The sequence below is a fragment of the Tamandua tetradactyla genome, chromosome 18 (assembly GCF_023851605.1).
Source record: "Tamandua tetradactyla isolate mTamTet1 chromosome 18, mTamTet1.pri, whole genome shotgun sequence".
NCBI classification, from domain to species: Eukaryota; Metazoa; Chordata; class Mammalia; order Pilosa; family Myrmecophagidae; genus Tamandua; species Tamandua tetradactyla.
Genome location: NC_135344.1, coordinates 146,395 through 166,875, shown reverse-complemented (window position 1 = coordinate 166,875; position 20,481 = coordinate 146,395). Strand labels below are relative to the sequence as shown.

The following is a 20,481-nucleotide window of genomic DNA, read 5'->3' as shown; positions in this document are numbered from 1 at the left end:
GTTTCTCATGTACTTGCCTTGATGTCTAAATTGCTCCTAAATACACTGATTTCAATTATGAGAGTTCCAATCTTCAGTAAGCCAATTATGGTATCCAGTTTGTAAACATGATGTAACTATGCAAGCACGGGTTTTAATGAGGAGAGCTAGAGGGAAGTGAGACAATGTGTTCTTAAGGGCAGTTGTGTTTAAGAAGCTTGGTCTTGGTCCAGAATAGAGCGTACCGTGAAGGGATTTACCATCCCTGGAGAAGGAGAAGCACCTAAAGGGAAATGAGATTGGAAAAGAATCAGAGGGTGAACAAGGGTAACTGCACTTCCTCCAAACATACACTAGAGAAGTGCATAATGGAAGTAAAGCAGTTGGGTAATGCAAACATATCAATTTCTTGTGGTTGCCACTGGACAATTATTTACCAAGTACTCAAGTAGTTTGAGTTTTGCCTCAACACTATTTCCCACAGGTATATATTTGGCAATTTAGTACCAGGATCATTAAACAAAGAATGGCAATGAAATGTGAAAATGCATTAAAATTGTCACCTAAATCACTATCTCAAAAGTAAAATTATACTAATTTCACAGATTTTAGTCTGATAAGTTTCCTAGCATTATAGAGAGCACAATAAGCAATTACAATAACAAAACCATGTTTCTCTTTACTCCAAAGTCATATTTTGAAAGAAACAGGAAATGATCTTCAGTGTCAGTGTGCATAAAATTGCATATGTGTAATACCTTAATTGTTGTGACTGTTTGTTTACATGTAAATTTTGCATTGATTGGTTTAGTGGCATTTAAATCAGCTGCATTAAGATAGATTTTACAAGGTGTGTGCTTGGCTTTTGTATATTATCTCAAAATGTAAGTCTAGACTAGATGTTTAATGAACACATAGCAATCCTTGCTTGTGGCTAAAAGGGAATGATTCCACATTATAAAATACCACACTAAATTTGAACAATACAAAGGTCGGTATACCCTCTACACTACATTATACCCTCTGTATCTCCCCTAAGGGATTTCTTCTTAAGGGAGAGGAAAGATACCATCTTCAGAGGATACCATCTTCCTTATTTTCCATTTGCTCCCTGGAATGTTGTAATTTAGTAGTCATCCACATCACTTAGTCTTCATACCAATTTTAATAATGTTTCAGTATCAGCTAAAATAAATTAAAGATTTACTTCCAATATAACAGCCTCCCTATTTGCTTCTCTCTACCCTGTATCACCTTTATTGCCTTGGTTTAAACATGCTACTTAGGTGACTTTTTGTTCACTTAGAAATCCAAAAATCTGTGGAACACTAATTTTGAATTCCCAAGCAATAATTTAATGTAAACTGATATTACCCTCACATTTGAAAAGTGAATTACTTTTTTTAACTCTGTTTCAATTTGGAAGTTCACGTTCTTATCTTAAAATCTCTACCATTTTTTATCTGTTTCTTAAAACCAAAACAATAAAAAACTAACAAGTAAGGCAATTTATGAGTTCCTGCTCATGTGTAAAGAAAAAAGAGAATTACTTTTTAATGTAGAATGTGTATACAGGAATTTATTGAAAGCAACTGCTTTGCTTTCCTCAAACATTTCATGCCTGTAGGATTATAAACATTGCCAACTATATTGGTATAATCACGGTGTTAATAAAAATCTGAATATATGAAATAATATATGAAATGTAGAATAGACTCTGGAGATATATTAGAAAATATGTGAGAAATACCTAACATTTGTTATGGACTCCAATTTGGTATCTACTTAAGTCCATTTTATAAGGGCTTATTTTAAAGATACACCTAGAAACAATAAATTATATATGTATAATTTTACTCATCAGTCTTGTTTATAATATGAAGCATTGTACATACACCATAGCATGGATGAAGTAAATTACATGCATTCAATAGACAGGAATACAATGCCTCTATTCATAATATTTTATACATGTGTGTGTTTTATTTTCACCTGTTGGTTAAAAATTTTAAATCTGATAGCATGTATTAGAAAGCATGGTTATCTCTAGGAAATTTAACTAATGGTAGATTTGTCTATCTATATAAAAAACTTCCTGTGTTGTCTCAATTGATTTAATTGGAACATGTATATGTGTATGAGTGCATTTGTAATATGGAATTTAAACAATACCTATATTGAGATTGGTGAAGGAGAAATAATAAATGTTGCTTGACTAGAGATGATGTTATTTTCTTCTATAACCTCAAATACCTCAAGTTTCAATAGAATAATTTATATTATATATAGAACATCTCAATGACTGTTCAAATCCTTTCCCAATTCAGTGTACTCTATTAGAAGAAATTATTAAATATATTCATGAGTATACAAATTAAACATACTCATGTTATCTGAAATTGACACCACTGCCCATCTTTCACATATATGTGCAGGAAAAAATACATTCTTTGCATTTTTTCTGCCTTTTCTTTTGAGGATCCTCAATGGTCTTTACACATGAGCGGGAACTCATAAATTGCCTTACTTGTTAGTTTTTTATTGTTTTGGCTTTAAGAAACAGAAAAAAAATGGGAGAGATTTGAAGATAACTTGAACTTCCAATTGAAACAAATCCCAGTTAACATCTTGTATGCTACCAATGACCTGTTAATTGTATGTCCTCAAGATAATTAGCCTTATTAGACCTTAGTTTCCTCTTCTATTTAAGAGATTAAAAATGTATCTAAAGTGGGCCATGGTGGATCAATGGAAGAATTCTCACCTGCTCTGCCAAGGACATGGGTTCAATTCCCAGTGCCTGCCTATGCAAAAAAAACTTTGTATATATACACACACATTTAACTCTTCAGGGTATGTGACATTATTTAAAAGCTCAAAAAATGCTGGTTATTATCACAGGAACAAATATTTCAAAGACAGCTTCCAAGATTATACAGAGCACCTAACAATGAACTCCCCACTGCTAGCTGCCAGAATACAATATGAAAGAAATGGAATAGCTTTTCAAAAGGGGAATTTAATAAGTTTCAAGTTAACAGTTTTTAGACCATGAATATACCCCAATTAAAGCAAGTTTATAGAAGTCTCCAGTCTAAGGTATCCAGGGAAAGATACCTTGATTCAAGAAGGCTGATGAAGTTCAGATTTTCTCTCTCAATTGGAAAGGCACATGGCAAACACACTCATGGTTTCTCTCTCAGCTGGAAGGGCACAAGGGAAACACAGCATCATCTGTTAGCTTCCTCTCCAGCTCCCTGGCAAGCATTTTTCTTCTTCATCTCCAAAAGTCACTGGCTGGTGGATTTTCTACTTTGTGGTGCTGTGGCATTCTCTGTTCTCTCAGAATCTCAAGGCTTTCTCTCTTGTTATTCTAACTTTTTCCAAAGTGCTTCTTTTTTAAAGGATTCCAGTAAAACTGATCAAGACTGACCTGGAATGGGTGGAGACACATCTCTACCTAATGCAGTTTAACAGCCATTCCTAATTGAGTCACATCTCCGGGAGATAATTTAATTAAAGTTCCAAGTATATAGTGTTGTATAGGGATTAGAAGAAATGGTTGCCTTTACAAAATGGGATTAGGATTAAAACATGGCTTTTCTAGTGTACATACATCCTTTCAAACTGGTACAATGTTGGTTATTATCACAGGAACAAATATTTCAAAGAGAGCTTCCAAGATTATACAGAGCTCCTAACAATGAACTACCTACCCAGGGACTGTAAACCCAGAGCTGGCAAAAAGGTATATGTTCCACAAAATTGTCTCATGAAAGGAAGCCTCCAGGCTCCCTCTACTATCCTTTTTAAAACTCACTGAGTCTACAGACTTGTGCTCACCAAGCTTGCAGACTCCTGCTCATCAAGTCTGCAAACACCCATTATAGATTCTAGCCTTCTGCTCAGCTGCATTAGTACTTGTTCTTCCTGACTCTGCCTTCACTGCTGGTTAAACTCAGTACTTGTTTCTCCATGGCTACTGATGCTGGTCCCACATTGCTATGTCTGTGCCATGACCAATACCAGGAACCACATTCCTTATCTGAATCTGAAATTTTACATACCCAACAAGTGAGTTTAAATAATTAACCCATTTGTACCTGATTTTATGTTATCCCATGTGACACTAACCATAGATCCATGAACAAAATGGCACATTTAGCTAAAAATGGGCCAGTAGTTATCTATTATAACTGATCTATGCACTTCAAAGAGTATTTCCTTAGGAGTATTTAGGAAGAAAGACTTGATTTTTTATCATCCTCAGATGGCAATACAGTCCAATTTTGACAACAAAAAACACAAACTGGCCCCTTTATTGAGCTGCATCTTCTTTTGTGAAAATAGGTCCTATTGCAGTGAGTGGCACTGTGGTATGGAATTAGAGCCCAGCAAAGATTTTCACAGTCAGAAGGCTTTCCTCTCTAGTTTATCTTCATTCCTTCCTCTTTGGGTTTAGCTCATTCAACTTTCCAGCCACACTTTCTTTATGTGCCATAGAGCAGACTAACAATAAACCAGAATATGTCCCACCATTCATAGGTTCCAGTTTCCATCTCTGGCTCCAAGACACTCTCACCCCATAGAATATTTAGCTGTTTGTTTACTCTGAGAAAGAGATTTCAGACTGATAATATTCTTGGGAGAATATTCTTCGAACTGGTCTGTGCTGGTTTAAAAGGATGTATGCCCCCCCAGAAAAGCCATGTTTTAATCAAAATATCATTTTGTGAAGGTAGAATAATCTCTATTCAATACTATGTGTTTGAAACTGTAATTAGATCATCTCCCTGGATGATGTGATTTAGTCAAGAGTGGGTGTTAAACTGGATTAGGTGATGACATGTTTCCACCCATTTGGGTGGGTCTTGATTGGTTTATTACAGTCCTATAAAAGAGGAAATGTTTTGGAGAATGGGAGATGTGGAGAGAGCAGAGAATGCTGCATCAGCACAAAGCAGAGTACATGAGCCAGCAACCTTTAGAGATGAAGAAGGAAAGCACCTCCCGGGGAGCTTCATGAAACCAGAAGCCAGGAGAGAAAGCTAGCAGATGGATGCCGTGTTTGCCATGTGCTTTCTAATTTGAGAGAGAAACCCTGAACTTTATCCACTTTCTTGATCCAAGATATCTTTCCCTGGATGGATACCTTTGATTGGACATTTCTATTGACTTGTTCAAATTGTGACATTTTCTCAGTTTTAGAACTGTAAACTAGCAGCTTATTAAATTTCCCTTTTTAAAAGCCATTCTTATTCTGGTATATTGCATTCCAGCAGCTAGCAAACTAGAACACGGTCTTTGATTTAGTCAGTATTTGCAAATTGGTGTGTAAAAAAGCCACTATATTAGGCAATATCTTTTAAATCACTTATGTATACATTGCCACACTTGAGAATGGACCAAAATACTACAAGAGAAAGAAATAGTTTCTATTAGAGGCAAATAATCTAGGTTAGAAACAATCAATAGTAAATGTACATTCATTTCATAGAAATTCACTTAGTATCTCCACTGAGGAGGATTCTGTGATAAAGAAGCAAGGGATCAAATAATGAATAAGTAGTTAATGTACAAGTTTTTTAGAGGGATAGATAAGGGACTCAAAGAGGTACAATGTAAGGTAAAAGTGCTAAGGGTCTTATAAGGAGCACAGAAGTGAAACCTGATATTTGAAAAATTTTTGAAGCTGAATCTAATACAGGCTGCCTTGTGTTAAAAACATAATAATGAGTCATTATACTCATGGCACTGATATCTATGAAGGAGAAAAAGGCAGGTAATCATCCACACTACTGAGAAACTATGTGTCCCTGAAGCCCTAATGACAAGTGCACTCTAGATTCTGGATACTCTAAATACCTGATTTATTTAGCTAATGAAGAACTAAAGTGTCATGGTAAGCAAAATATAAAGGTAAAAACAATAGTAACAATATCAGATACCTGTTTAAACAATTGGAATATATGTTATGTAGCTCTAATAATGTACATGTAATATTTATTTAATCATCATAATTATTTTGATATTTAGAATATTATATCCACTTTAGATATGAAAAATTTCTGAAATTAATATATACCCTTGCAGCAGAAAAGATAATAAAAAGAAGATAAATAAAATATAATTAAAAATAATCCAAATGCACATAAACCCATGGGAAACAGCCCAGAGTTTTCCAGGAAATGCAAATAATATGAAATAAGTTGCATATAAAAATTTTCTGGAAGATAAGTGAAGTCAGTTCAATAAGAAGGGGCACATATAGCTTAACATTGTTGTAAAGACATGTCTTCCTAGTTTCTCTTTGTTAGAATTGGTGTTGCTTAGATCCCAAAAATGGAGACTTTAGAAAACATCCCAGATACCTACTCAGTCACTTAGGGATTGGAAAAGAGCAGTAAAGCTGACAGATGCATTTAAATTATGCTCTGTCCATATTTGGTATTTTAAAATAAGGATCAAGGTGAGTGGACAATAGAGGAGGATACACAAAACCTAACTCCAAAAATCCATCTCTCCTTACCATTTCATCCTTATCTACCCAAATACAAGCTTCTCTCTAACATTTCCATTTGAAATCCTAATTTCAGCTAAGGAATAAGCTACTGAAGGGATAATTTGAATCTCTACATTTTCATGAGTACTGCTTTCATGTTCTTGTTCCACAGGTTTATTACCACACTCATTACCACAATAGAATTTAATTGAGATGTTCTATTATGTTAGGTGGGTTTGATGAATATGAAATAGATTCAATGACATGATTTATGGCCATTTGGAAATTGACACCTGTTTCCTGATAAACTTAATAAGCTCTGTTCAATCAGTGCTTCACCTCTTGTGATTAGTATATAGTATACACTTTGTTTTAGTTCATTCTGTCAGTAACATAATTTTACCCAGATGAGTTTTTCTGCAATCCCGTTATTTGGGACTGTGAGATCTGAGGTTGCAGGAGGAGTGCATAACTGACTTCACACTGTGTGCAATGAAAATTGTGTGAAGAAGTCATGCAACCTGGAATTTTTTTCCATATCTTGGATTAAATTTAAAGAACGTGGTCCTGGGTTAGGCTTTCTTCTATACTTAATCAAAAATATGTGAATTATTTACATGCCCAAGTTAAAAGAGGAATATGAACTTGGAAACTATTCTCCCAAATTTACTCGGCCAGTAGTAGGAAATTAGGTTGTGGTAAATGCAATAGATACTTCAAAAGAATATATTTTCTTTCTTCAACAGAGATGGTTCATATATCCCTGACTCTCCCTGGCCTGCTGATGGACACACTACTTCAATTTTCAGAATTAAGGTGACATTTAGGGAGCCTCTCCACAGTCACTTTGACCAGATTCCACAAAGGACACTGATATTAAATAAAGAGGGCAGGGGCAGAAAGAGGGAAAGAATAAGGAAATGATATACCATTTTTTAAGTCTATGTTCTTTCTCACACTAGTAGATGTTATCCTATATTTATGTTCAGATGATAATTCTCCCAATTTCCCATCAAATACCTCAATGTAAAAAAAGTATTTCCAGCCATAAGTTACACCAGACGATGGGCTCTGTTAAAAGTTCTCTAATCAGAAGGGCTGAATTCGACCTACTTTTAGAATAACTTTTGCTCAGAAAATTTTCTGTAACTTGAGTCTAGTTTTAGCTAACAAAACTGATGGACAGGCATTTCCACTCTGGTCCTGAAAATTTCAGAGTGTGTATGTAATAGAGCTAAAACATCATACTATAATTGAGCTCCTGGGAACTAGATACCATAATTTTTGAAAATAATAATTATTCTCTAAGGAATAAATAAGTAAAAAACAAATAAATAATACTAATTCTATGGACACTACAAGAGACAATTAATCTCTATGGCATATCATAAGGATTTTTTTTTCTTAATCCTAATTTGAGAAACAATTATTTAAAACCACTGGTGCTTCCTAACAAATCTCTTAGTGCATTATGGAATTTTGCATTCCAGTATTGTGTATGTGAGCCACAGCTCATTTTTCCATTCTGAAATTACATGAATATTTCTTAGAAACTTTCCCTTTCTCATTGTCTTACGATATGACATGTTGTCTTACAGTATGACAAACTCTCCTATCTTCATGCAAGCCATAGGATCTAAGCCACAGCAGAATTACTACACATACCAGAAAGAAAATTAGTATTCAGGTCAGGAAATTATATGAATAGCTTACACAACAGAGCACTTATGTGCAAGAACCTGTCCTCAACATTATACAAGTATCCACTCATGTACTGTTTTTATAATCCCACTCAAAGGTCTTAAATGTTATGCAAAACTATGTAGTTTAATCATCATAATAATCTGAACAAGATATCAGTTCTTTCTTAATCAATTTATCAGCAATTGCTGAAGCACAGGGGGGTGCAATTTGGCCAAAGTTGAAGTCTAATCATCATGCTGCTTTGTTTTCCCAATTATATGGCTTTGAGCCAGTGTTGGGGCTGCATTCTCCCTAATGCAACCCCAATGCTGGCAGCCACTAAATGAGACCATCTCAAGTATTTGTCTTAAGTGCGCACTTATTTATAATGTAAATCTTGCCCACAGTGTTCCAAACTTATGTCTGTGTGTCCCTGGGTGCAGCCAAAGTCTTTTCAGTGTACATGAATAAAGGCAATTTCAGGTACAGCAGTTTTCCTATTCTCGACTATCATGTAATGCATTCCAATAATTGATCTGCAAAAAGAATGCAACCAACAATGTGGAAATATTCTGGCTCTCCTTTCCACCTTCCATTTCAAAATGTCCAAAAAGAAAAAAGATATAACCAGCCTAAATATATTGATAACCTCCATCCTCCATAAATAACAACCTGTGGACCAAAACAAAGGGTAACTTGGATATATTGTTCTTCATGAAGCCTGCTTTCATTTTCAATTCTTCAATCAAGGCACCTTAAATCATGGCTAGGATTTTTGCCTTTTTGGACTGATATATGCATTACTTTTAGACAAAAGTGTGTCAATAAACTTTAAGTTCTTGTCCTAAGATACTCTCTTGTTTGTTAAAGATTCATAATGTCTAATCTCTCCTAAACTTTAGGTTTTCATTTTGCACCTGAACCTATGAGAGGATATCTCCCAAGATTCTTCTTCCTGTCCTAGAAGTAGATGCTATTATTTGTTACTCAAAGCTTGTGTTGTTCAGTTGTCCAGTGTCCCCTGGTATGTAATGGAACCCAGAAAAAATTGTGATTTTTCAGAATGCTCTAGTTTCCTAGCTGCTGGAATGCAATATACCAGGAACAGAGTGGCTTATAAAAAGGGAAATTTAATAAGTCCTAAGGCCGAGTAAATGTACCAATTAAAACAAGTCTATAGAAATGCATCCAGGGAAAGATACCTTGGTTCAAGAAGGCCGATAAAGTTCAGAGTTTCTCTCCCAAGTGGAAGGGCACATGGTGAACACAGTCAGAGTTTCTCTCTCATCTGGAAAAGCACATGGTGAACACGGTCAGCCTTCCTGTCTCATCTGAAAGGGCACATGGTGAACATGGTGTCACCTGCTAGGTTCTTCTCCTGGCTTCCTGTTTCATGAAGCTCCCTGGGAGGCATTTTCCTTCTTCATCTCCAAAGGACACTGACTGGTGGACTCTGCTTCTTGTGGCTATGTCATTCTGCTTTGCTCTCCCTGAATTACTTATTCTCCAAAGTGTTCCCTCTTTTATAGGACTCCAGAAACTAATCAACACCCACCCAAATGGGTGGATTTGCATTTCCCCCAATCCAGTTTAGCAACCATGCTTGACTGTGTTACATCTTCAGGGAGATGATCTGATCACAATTTCAAACATACAATAGTGAATAGGGATTATTCTGCCTTTACAAAATGGGATTTTGATTAAAACATGGCTTTCCTAGGGTCCGTACACCCTTTCAAACCAGTGCACAGAATATCTAGTGTTTTGTGCTGTAAGAGTGGGAAAAAAATCTCTTTCTACACATCTGCCTCCTAAATTGAAGGAGGAACTCTGATTTTATCTTTTAAAAAAGATTTAAGTAATTGAGATTTTAACAAGCTTTTTAAATTTTCATTTAATAAATCTCACTAAAGCTTGCCCTCCTTGTTTTTTATAAACTTCTTAGGGAACAAAACAGTTAATGTGTCTAAATGACTACATAAAAATTCCATTTGAAGATAAGGAAATGGGCAGATTTGCTTTTAACCAAATAGGATAAAATGCATAATCACATTTAATTAATTATTAAAATATTCACTAATGGTTAAGCATGAAAATTCTGACATATTCTGGTGATTATATTAAAAAACTGAGTGACATTGTTATTTACAAATGGCAACATGATTCTAATTTCATCTTTGTTAACATGATCAAATTTAAGGATGCTGAAATCAGTATTATTCTAGGAGTAAGAAAATGGATAACTTGACTACTTTTAATAAAGAAAAAATAAATCTGGCCTATCAATATCATTGAGATGCAGTTCCAATGATGTCTTGTAAGTTTCTCTGAATGTGCGACCAAAAATTTTAATATATTTAAATTTTTGTATAGAGACCATAGTAACGATGGTTGAAATAATAATTCATTCAGACAAAAATTACATAGAAATGTATTACCACAGGAAACAAAAGGTCAGTTACATGTTTTTAGTTTTAATTGTATTATTGTTGCAAAGGAATGCACTACTGTGATTAATAGGTATGTAGCTCTAGGTAATAAGTGGAATTTAAATAGGAGTTCAAGGACAAGATAAATTGAGATAAATATAACAATCCATGTATTTCAAATGTATCATGATGGATGTCAGATAGCTGTTATACACTGGAAGTGGCTAAAGATTTTCCTTTTTCAAGTTAAACTTATGATGAAAAATACTCATATAAATCATATCCTACATAGTTGCTATGGGAGATACCACAGGTAATTTGAAAATAAAGCTGAAGAATGAAATAATATTGAAAAAGTGTTTTTGCCTGTGTGATTGAAGCCATATTATAAAGATGACTTTAATATGTTACCTACTGGGTGGGCAATGATGACTCAGTGGCAGAGATTTTGCCTGTCATACCAGAAACCCAGGTTCGATTCCCAGTTCCTGCCCATGCAAAAATAAATAAGTAAAGTGTCATCTACTAATTTTAAAACATTGGTCAGAGCATTTAAACTATATGGATTTTCATTTCTCAGAATGCTATTTAAAAGGTTATTGTTGGGTGGGCAATGGTGGCTCAGTGGCAGAGTTCTTGCCTGCCATACCAGAGACCTGGGTTCAATTCCCAATGCCTGCCCATGTTAAAAAATAAAAAGGACATTGTCTCTTCCTTCACAAAAATGTAATCATCGTTTGCCAAGTTAGGGGAGAAATATAAGCATTCGCTATTTCCAAATGGTAAATTATTGACTCCAATCAATGATATAGTTTCAGTAGATAAGGAAATAAATAGGGTTTTGAAAATTACTACACAATTGTTATCACAAAAAGAGGAGTTAAACAATTTCTTTATTTACATTCAGTCAACAAAAATGCAAAATTACATAAAAACCAATAAATTTAAGACATAAAGATTTAATTTTTTAAAAACAGCATAAAATTCAAGATGAAACATAGAATATAGTAAGATGATTTATACTGCTTTTATTCTTTACATTGCAAAAGAAATTAATATAAGTACTTAAAAAATAAACTATGCAATAAGATGTATGCATACTATGTAACATTAAATGACAAATGCCAAATTATTATAATTTCTCATTATATTCCTTAGGATCAGTGTTCTTAAAATATAAAATATCTTGCAAGTCATTATGAAAATATTAATATCAGGCAGGCCACGATGGCTCAGCAGGCAAGGACGCTTGCCTGCCATGCCAGAGGACCCGGGTTCGATTCCCGGTGCCTGCCCATGTTAAAAAAAAAAAAAGAAAACATTAATACCAAGTGGAAATAGGGCAAATCTCATAGAGAATAATTTAAAATATCATTGAGGGCAGGCCATAGTGCCTCAGGAGACAGAATTCTCACTTACCATGCCAGACACCTGAGCTTGATTTCTTGTGCCTATCCATGCAAATATATATATATATAATTGAAAAGTTAATGCTTCAATTTCTCAAATTTTGCCCTTTTATTTTTTTATCTTCTGTTCCAAATTTTCAAGTTAGCGCATAAATGATCTATTCTTTTGGGTAAAATCAACATTAGAATTTTTCCAAAGCCTTATTTTATTCAAAATATATTGTTATACTGATTATGGATCTTTATATATTTTTCTTGGTGACTCACTTCAAATATACCACTTTAACTGGATATACAAAATGAGAAAGTACACAATTATAGTGAATGGGATTTACAGTTCAGTCATGTATGTCTCTCCCTCATGCCCTTCCTAATGCTGAAGCATCCCTTCAATTCTGTCATATCATTGAAGTCACCAACTGCTAAGAGAATATTCCATTGATGAGGAAAATTTCCTTTGAATCAACCTTCCCAATGGAACTTCATCTTAGTGACTATGAACATCAACAACCAAGGAAACATACAAGGCTGCTTATATTATAAGAATTGAAGGGAAAGCATTAGATTTACACTTTGAAATGGATCCATGTAACTTCACTTACCTAGATCTTAAAGGGTGACCATCAACAACAGCACCATTTTCTCCATCATATCTGGTTTACAAATGTTACAAAGTATCAATTGTATCTATGATTAATATAATGGGTAAAGGCTGAAGAATCTCGATGCTTATTTAAGTAGTCAGATCTAGAGAGATTTATTCACTCTGGGGAGATAATAAGTAGCAAAAGAATCTCTTCCTTGCATTTAGATGTCTTGCAATCTAAAGTTGTTTTGGTGTCCATTGTTTCATCTCTGTGTCTTCTTTTCCATTCTTCAGTCAGTGATAATGTTTCAGGGAATCTAAACAGTTCGTTCTCCTTACATCTTGGTATCTGTCTTCCTGTTAGATTTTGCTAAGTGGAGGAATTGGAGGTGGGGAGTGGGAAATAAGAGAAAGAGAGGACTGTAAAGATGTGGAGAAAAGAGAGGCATGGGATTTGTTTAGTTTTCCAATGACCATTTAGGTGAATCCAGCAGAAATAGACACGTGGTTTTGGCTAACAGCTTTTTATTACTTCACTGTTCTCTTCAGAGGTTGGGACAGTAGAATTTGTTGTTCAAAGTCCCTATGGGATATGCCACCTGATGTGTGAAAACTACTGAGGCCTAAAACACCCTGAGAGCTAGGACTCTTACTCAAGGAGTTAGCTGCTGAGTGGAGAGCTTCCTCTAAGCGCTGAGATTCTGACAACAATATCTCTTTCTCTTTTGTCTCCCAATGTCAAGTATAATAGCTGTTTCTTGAAGGTAATAATCCTTCAATTAATACATAGTATCTCCTTTGTACTGTTTCAGCTTCTCTACATCTAAAATTTCATGTATTAAATCCCATTAAGGATTTGTTTTAGTGAGAGAATCCTAAATGATATAATACTCATGAAGATGTGGACAATTTTAAGCCAATTCATAATCCTTGAAAGTCAATATAGTGTCCCCAGTTCATACATTGTCTGATACATATACCATTTATTCCATTGATGAGGAAAATTTTCTTTGAAACAACCTCCCCGACAAAGCTTGTCCTTGGTGACTGAACATCAACAACCAAGGAAACATACAAGGCTGCTTATATTATAGGAATTGAAGGGAAAGCATTATTCACCAGTATTTATTCATTAACCATTTAATAAAATAAAAATGAAAGAAAACAATAATATGCTAATGGTAGTGAAAGAATAAAATGAAAATAACCCCAGGCCACAATGACTTCATTTAAATAGACATTAAGTAAGTACCTCCTCTGGTCCAGTGAGCTGTCATATGTCAAATACATTCTCAAAATATAATCTCAATATAATGCTGTGAGGTTGGCAGTATTATCCAACATATAAACTTCAGGAAACTGAAATTGTAAGTGAAAAATTATGTAACAAAAGAAAAAATCATGATCAAAATCATGGTTTCATGGACTCAAGCTCAATATAATTCTCACATCATTACTGGATGAATGAAAAAAAAGGAGAGAATCTTTTCTTTTTTCAAAAAGTAAATGAAATGTAGAAACTGACATGAAACAGAAAAACAATTAAAGTGTTAATTCATGCATATTAATAGTGACTGAATGGAGAGGTGTGATTTAGGCATGTTGAGAAATGGTGAAGAAAGGAGAGTTGAGGAAAAGCAGATACTTGCAAAGAGTATATGCAGAAGAGAAGACATCCATTTATGAGCTATAGGAGTAATTTGACCCACTATGACTAGATCATAGAAATTATGAAGACCAGAAGAAAAAATAAGTGACAAGATAATCAGAAATATTGTTAATGATAATAATAATTATACAAATGAATGCAAATATGTAACATGGAAAATAGGAGCATGCTTTTGAAAAGAATCCTAGTTTCCATGGTGGATACAGAAAGAAAGTGTAGTTATCATGGGTTTTTTATTATACAAATTATACAAATGAATAATTTATTATAATAATTATACAAATGAATGCAAATATGTAACATGGAAAATAGGAGCATGCTTTTGAAAAGAATCCTAGTTTCCATGGTGGATACAGAAAGAAAGTGTAGTTATCATGGGTTATTTATTAGATTCATAAAGGTTTTGCAGCATATTAAATGCCTGTTTCTTAGCAGTGCCATTTCTCTTTTCCTCTTAGACAAAACACATCAAGGAAAAACAAAATATTGGATGAACATTTTGAAATACACTCAGTTCTACTCTTTGTAGGAATGGAGTCATGAAGGATTCCACTTAGGACAGTGAGTGATAGCTTAACAGATTTATTGAGGGAAGAAAGCAGGTGGAGTCAGTGAAACCTACCAGTGAAAAGGAAGGAAATGCCCCAGCTCTCTTTCTGAGAGCTGTGGTTTTTTATGAAAAACCATGCTAGGAGGGGAGAGTTATCATGCAGGGATAGGTCTTGACTACATGACTGTTTGTCATTTCTGATGGGTGTGGTGCCTTCTGATGGGTGCCACACCAGCATGCCTGGGGATCTTTTTTTTCTTGTTCATAGCAGCTTTATTCACAATCATCAAAAGATGGGAACAAACCAAATGCCCATCAACAGATGAGTCGATCAACAAAATGCAGTACACACATAAGATAAAACACCATACAGCAGCAAGACAAAATGATGTCCCAAAGCACATGACAAGGTGGATGAGCCTTGAGGACATAATGCTGAATGAAACCAACCAGACACAAAAGGATAGACACTGTATGATAAAACTTTTATGACCAGCATAAAGCATTATCAGAGGCTTACTATACAGAATATAGAAAACTTAGAGATACATAGAAGCTGGAGATGGGTGAGCCCTTAGCTAATGAGGCTGAACTTCAAAGTAAGGGATAGGCAGGAGTGAAGGTGGCTTCCTAGTGGGTCTATAAGTAATATTACCACGTTGAAGATGAACAAGGTTTGTATAGGCCTACATGTCCCACTGATTAACACCAGAAATATGAATTAGTTTTTGCAAGTGGTACTTCAAAGATACAGTTCCTGTACAAAGAATGTTTAAGTCCAGGGTTCAGGGGGAAAACTGCTATTGCATGCTATGGGCTTTGTCCAAAAGGAAACCATCAGCACTACCACAGCAACAACAAGAGGAGGTTTAGATATCCTATTTGGTGAGGTGTGTTTATTGGTTTTCTTTCTCTTGGGAACAATGAAATTATCTGAAATTCAGAGTTTTTATGGACTATGGACTTTGAGCCCTATACATGGCACCCAATGAATGCAGGTGGCTGAAGAATGCACAGAGAAGTAGATTTGTGAACGATGGTACATACTTATGAATGAAGGTTGTGCTGCTACAAAAAGGAAAAAAGTTGTGAGGCATGCAACGATGTGAATGAACATGTGGGATGCCTGGGGATCTTGCTGCCATATCTGGTTCTGCAAAAGAAGCTGAAGGTCCCCCTAGTTAAAAAAGTTCTTTTTATATGGGAAGTTATTTTTCTGAGTCCTGAAACTCTTGAAAATTGAAAAAGCATAAAATAACTGAATCAAAAAGACTCATTCAGAACTATCTAGCAACTTACTGTTCACTCAATTCCAACACTGCAATCCACTTACTCAGCCCTCCATCACACTCCACCAGGAAATCTAGCTACTGTTAAAAATTTTCTCTAAAGTGGTATTTTGAAGACTGCCATTTTTCCTGAGAGCTGCTTTCACAACCTTCTTCTTCAAGCTATAGATCAGGTGATTCAGCATGGAAATCACTGCAGTATAGAACACTTTGACCACTTTATCAGTTTCCAGACTATAGACAGAATTGGTCTGGCAATAAATGAAAAGAATTTTTCCATGAAAGATAACAATGGCTGTAAGATGGGAGAGGCAGGTGCAAAAGGCTTTGCACCTTCTATCTACAGAGTGCATCTTCAGGATTGCAATGAGAATAAACAAATAGGAGGTGAGAATGATCATGATCGTGTTGATCTCATTGAAAGTGGCCACAATAAAGAGCATCTATTCATTCCTAGACACAGCAGAGCAGGCAAGAGATAAGAGAGGGGGCAAATCACAGAAGTGGTTAATCACATTTGATCTATAGCATGGGATCTGAAGAGCTAAATACATGTGAAGCAGAGAATACACTATTCCATGCAGATGCCAGACTGTCATGAGCTCCTGCAACATGACAACCATGTACAACAGTGGATTATAGATGGTCACAAAATGGGCATAGGCTATCACAGCAAGCAGCATGACCTCAGTGATTACACATGACCAAAGTGAGAAAAACTGTAAAGTACATCCCAGGAAGGAAATAGTTCTTGGCTTTGTCTAAGATATTGGCCAGCATCTTAGGCACAGTGATCATGGAGTTTCAGAAATCCACAGGGAATAAGTGGCTAAGGAAAAATATATCGGGGTGTGAAGCTGAGAGCTGTCATGGATCACTGTGGTCATGCCCAGTTGCTGCAGTATGACTCCATGGATCAGAAGGAACATGAGAAAGAGGAAGATGCTCAACTCAGGGAGGTCTGATAATCCCAGGAGAATGAAGTCTGACATGGTGCTGCAGTTTCCCTGCTGTGTCCCCACTTTATTTGGGACTGGGAAAAAGAAAAGAAAACAAAACTAAACTAAAATTCCTTCTCCATTATAGAATTAAAAATTCAACTTTGTTCTCTCCTAAACTCAGATATGAGAATAATTAAATGAAATAATTTTGGCAACAAAGAAATAGGACACGGCTTTTGTGAAGTTTAGGAGTAATTCAGAAATAGTGGAATACAAATGAACAAAGCTCACAGTTCACAAAAATCATTACAAAACAATTATAGCTACAGAAGCTTATGAGACTCTTTAAATTATCTTTGGGATAAAATCACTAGAAAGAAGGTAAAATTGTATTTAATTTGCTTTATTGTGCCATGGTTTAAATTTCATGTTTCCCCAAAAGTCCTTCAAATAATTATTCAAACCTGGGATCCTAGAAAGTAAAGTTTACAATATAAAATACTCTTCCCTCAGTTTTCCTTTGAAATAATGGGATAAATGTATTTTTAAAATTACTAAATCAGAAGTTTTCATTTTGTGTTGATATCTGTAACTTTTTACACCCTATCGGTATTTTTCGAAGACATTACCATAATGATTTTGTTAACTATTCTCTTGAATATTGGCCAGGGTTTAAGGAATTGAATACTGTTAAATATTATACTGCTCCCATAACCTTTCTTGTAAAAATGGCCCTGAAACCCTAAAATTAGATAATTCATAAATTGATTTCATTTCTTTCACTCTATCACAAGAACTGACCAAAGATGCAAATAAGAAATGAATAACAAAAATGCCTACTAACACTCTACAGCATTACTTATGATATTAAACTTAAAAGTAATGTATCACTATTAAATTAATTCTGAAGATTGAGCATCCCCATTTAATAGCCTCTGGTATTGAAAATTCCCACTAGGAATCTTTCTGGATTTCTCATATTTTTTTCTGCTGGGGATTGAATTAGATCCACCAAAAAAGCATGTTCAAGTATCAACCCTTTGTCCTGTGGGTGTGAACAAGTTTGTAATAGAAACTTTGAAAATGTTATCAATTAAATAATGACCAAAGTGAATGAGGGTGGATCTTAGTCCAATATGGCTTAAGTATTTTTAAGCAAAGGAAATTGGACACAGAAGAAAAAGCCAACAGAAAGGGCAACCAGCCAAAGGATTACAGAATCTTCAGGGAGAGGTAATTGCCTTGTTCACATCTTGATTTTGGACTTCACTTACCCTCAAAACCATGAGCCAATAAATTCTTGTTGTTTAAGCTAACCCATTGGATGGTATTTATTTTAGCAGCCAAGAAACTAAGACATTGTCCATGGAAAGGAATGGCATTAGTCATATGTTTTAATGTATATGGTAATGTCTTGAAAGGAAACATAAAATAGAGCTAATCTCCAAACTATTGGCCACATGATGCATCCCTCTTGGAGGAGAGCATTCCTAGAGAGAAAAACTGTAAGAACATTTCTAAAAGCTATTGTTTGCAAACTTGCATCATCTAGGAAGCCCACTCACTCCCAAGCTCTCTTACTATTTATTTTAGACCTAAGGAACTTTGGAGTGTTTATAAAGATTTATTCAAGTAAAAAAGAAATGTGAGTTTGGGCGGGCCACAGTGGCTTAGTGGTAGAATTCTCACCTGCCCAATTTCAATTTCTGATCCCTGCCCATGCAAAAAAAAAAAACCTGAGTGAAATCAATACCATGCTTATTACACTTAAATTGAATAATTTAAATGTGAAACCCCCTGTTTTCCATGAAAATGTAATTAAAGCACAAATGAAAATGCAATTTTAATAAAATGTTATATTTGTGATGTTTAATGAAATTGACAATATTTTGACATTTCCAAATGTATTCACTGCATTGTTTAAGAAAGTGCCTTTAAGTGAAAACATAAATATCCTTAATTGTCATATAATAAACCTCGGAAAATTACTGTGCTGGTTTGAAATGACATATGGACCCTAGAAAAGCCATGTTTTAATCCTAATCCCATTTTGTAAAGGTAGCCTCTTCTTCTAATCCCTATTCCACATTGTATCTTTGAAACTGTAATTAGATCATCTCCCTGGTAATGTGATTCAATCAAGAGTAGCTGTTAAACTGGATTAGGTGGAGGTGTGTCTCTACTGGGTGGGTCTTGATAAGTTTCTGAAGTCCTATAAAAGAGGAAACATTTTGAAGAATGGAGATTCAGAGAGAGCAGAGAAGAATGACATAACCATGAGAAAGCCCATCAGCCAGCGACCTTTGGAGATGAAGAAGGAAAACACCTCCCAAGGGCTTCGTGAAACAGGAAGCCAGGAGAGAACACTAGCAGATGATGCCTTGCTCACCATATACCCTTCCAGCCAAGAGAGAAACTGTGACCGTGTTCTCCATGTGCCTTCTCACTTGAGAGAGAAACCCTGAACTTCATTGGCCTTCTTGAACCAAGGTATCTTTCCCTGGATGCCTTAGATTGGACATTTCTATGGACTCATTTTAATTGGGACATTTTTTCAGCCTTAGAACTGCAAACAAGCAACTTATTAAATTCCCCTTTTAAAAGCCATTCTGTTTCAGGTATGTTGCATTCCAACAGCTAGCAAACTAGAACAATTACTTTTGTAACCTTTCCAAAACTTGAGAAAGAGGCTGACCCTAATGGCTAAATAGCAAGCCACTTGAAAGCATATTGGCTTAAAAGAAGAGCCATTTACTTTTCCTCATTCTTGCAGGATAAACTGGGTGCTTGTCCTAATCTAGTCAATGCTTGCTGACTTTGGCCTGGCTTGACCTGTATATGAGACCAGCTGGCAGTTTAGAGAGCTTTAGTTTCAATCTGACAGTTGGTTAGAGGCAAATTTAAATTTTGTTAGCCCACTAATTAATTTAACTTGTATGGTCAATTTATTATTTGAACATCATATTACATGGAACCTTGGAAAGGGTGTGAGATCTTGTTGGTTTATGCAGGCTGGTGTGATGCTCTGATACATTCCAGAGTAGTTTATGCAGAGAATAAAAAATATTTACAGAGCCCCCTTGAGGGACTGCGGAAAAATGTGGAAATATTAAACATCCCCACCTGCGGAATTCCAGATATTCTTGCAAGCACTAGGGACTACTAATATAATAGGCCAAGTCCTTGATATTGGGGCTCGCCATTATGAAACTTATTCATGAGGAGGAGAACCTAAGACTACTTATAATTAAGCTTACAAATCATCACCAGAGATCCTCTTTTGTTGCTCAGATATGGTCTCTCCCTCACAAAGCCATCTCTGCAGGTAAACTTACTGCCCTCCCCCCATGTTGAAATTACTCCCAGGAGTGTAAATTCCCCTAACAATGTGGGACATGACTCCCAGGGTGAGTCTGAACCCAGTACTGTGGAATTGAGGAATCC

General features: G+C 35.3%; 1 pseudogene; it reads right to left on the bottom strand.

Moving 5' to 3' along the window:
- Positions 1-16,170: 16,170 nt before the first annotated feature.
- LOC143662786 (olfactory receptor 5L2-like) lies at positions 16,171-20,240 on the bottom strand (annotated as a pseudogene).
- Positions 20,241-20,481: the final 241 nt, after the last annotated feature.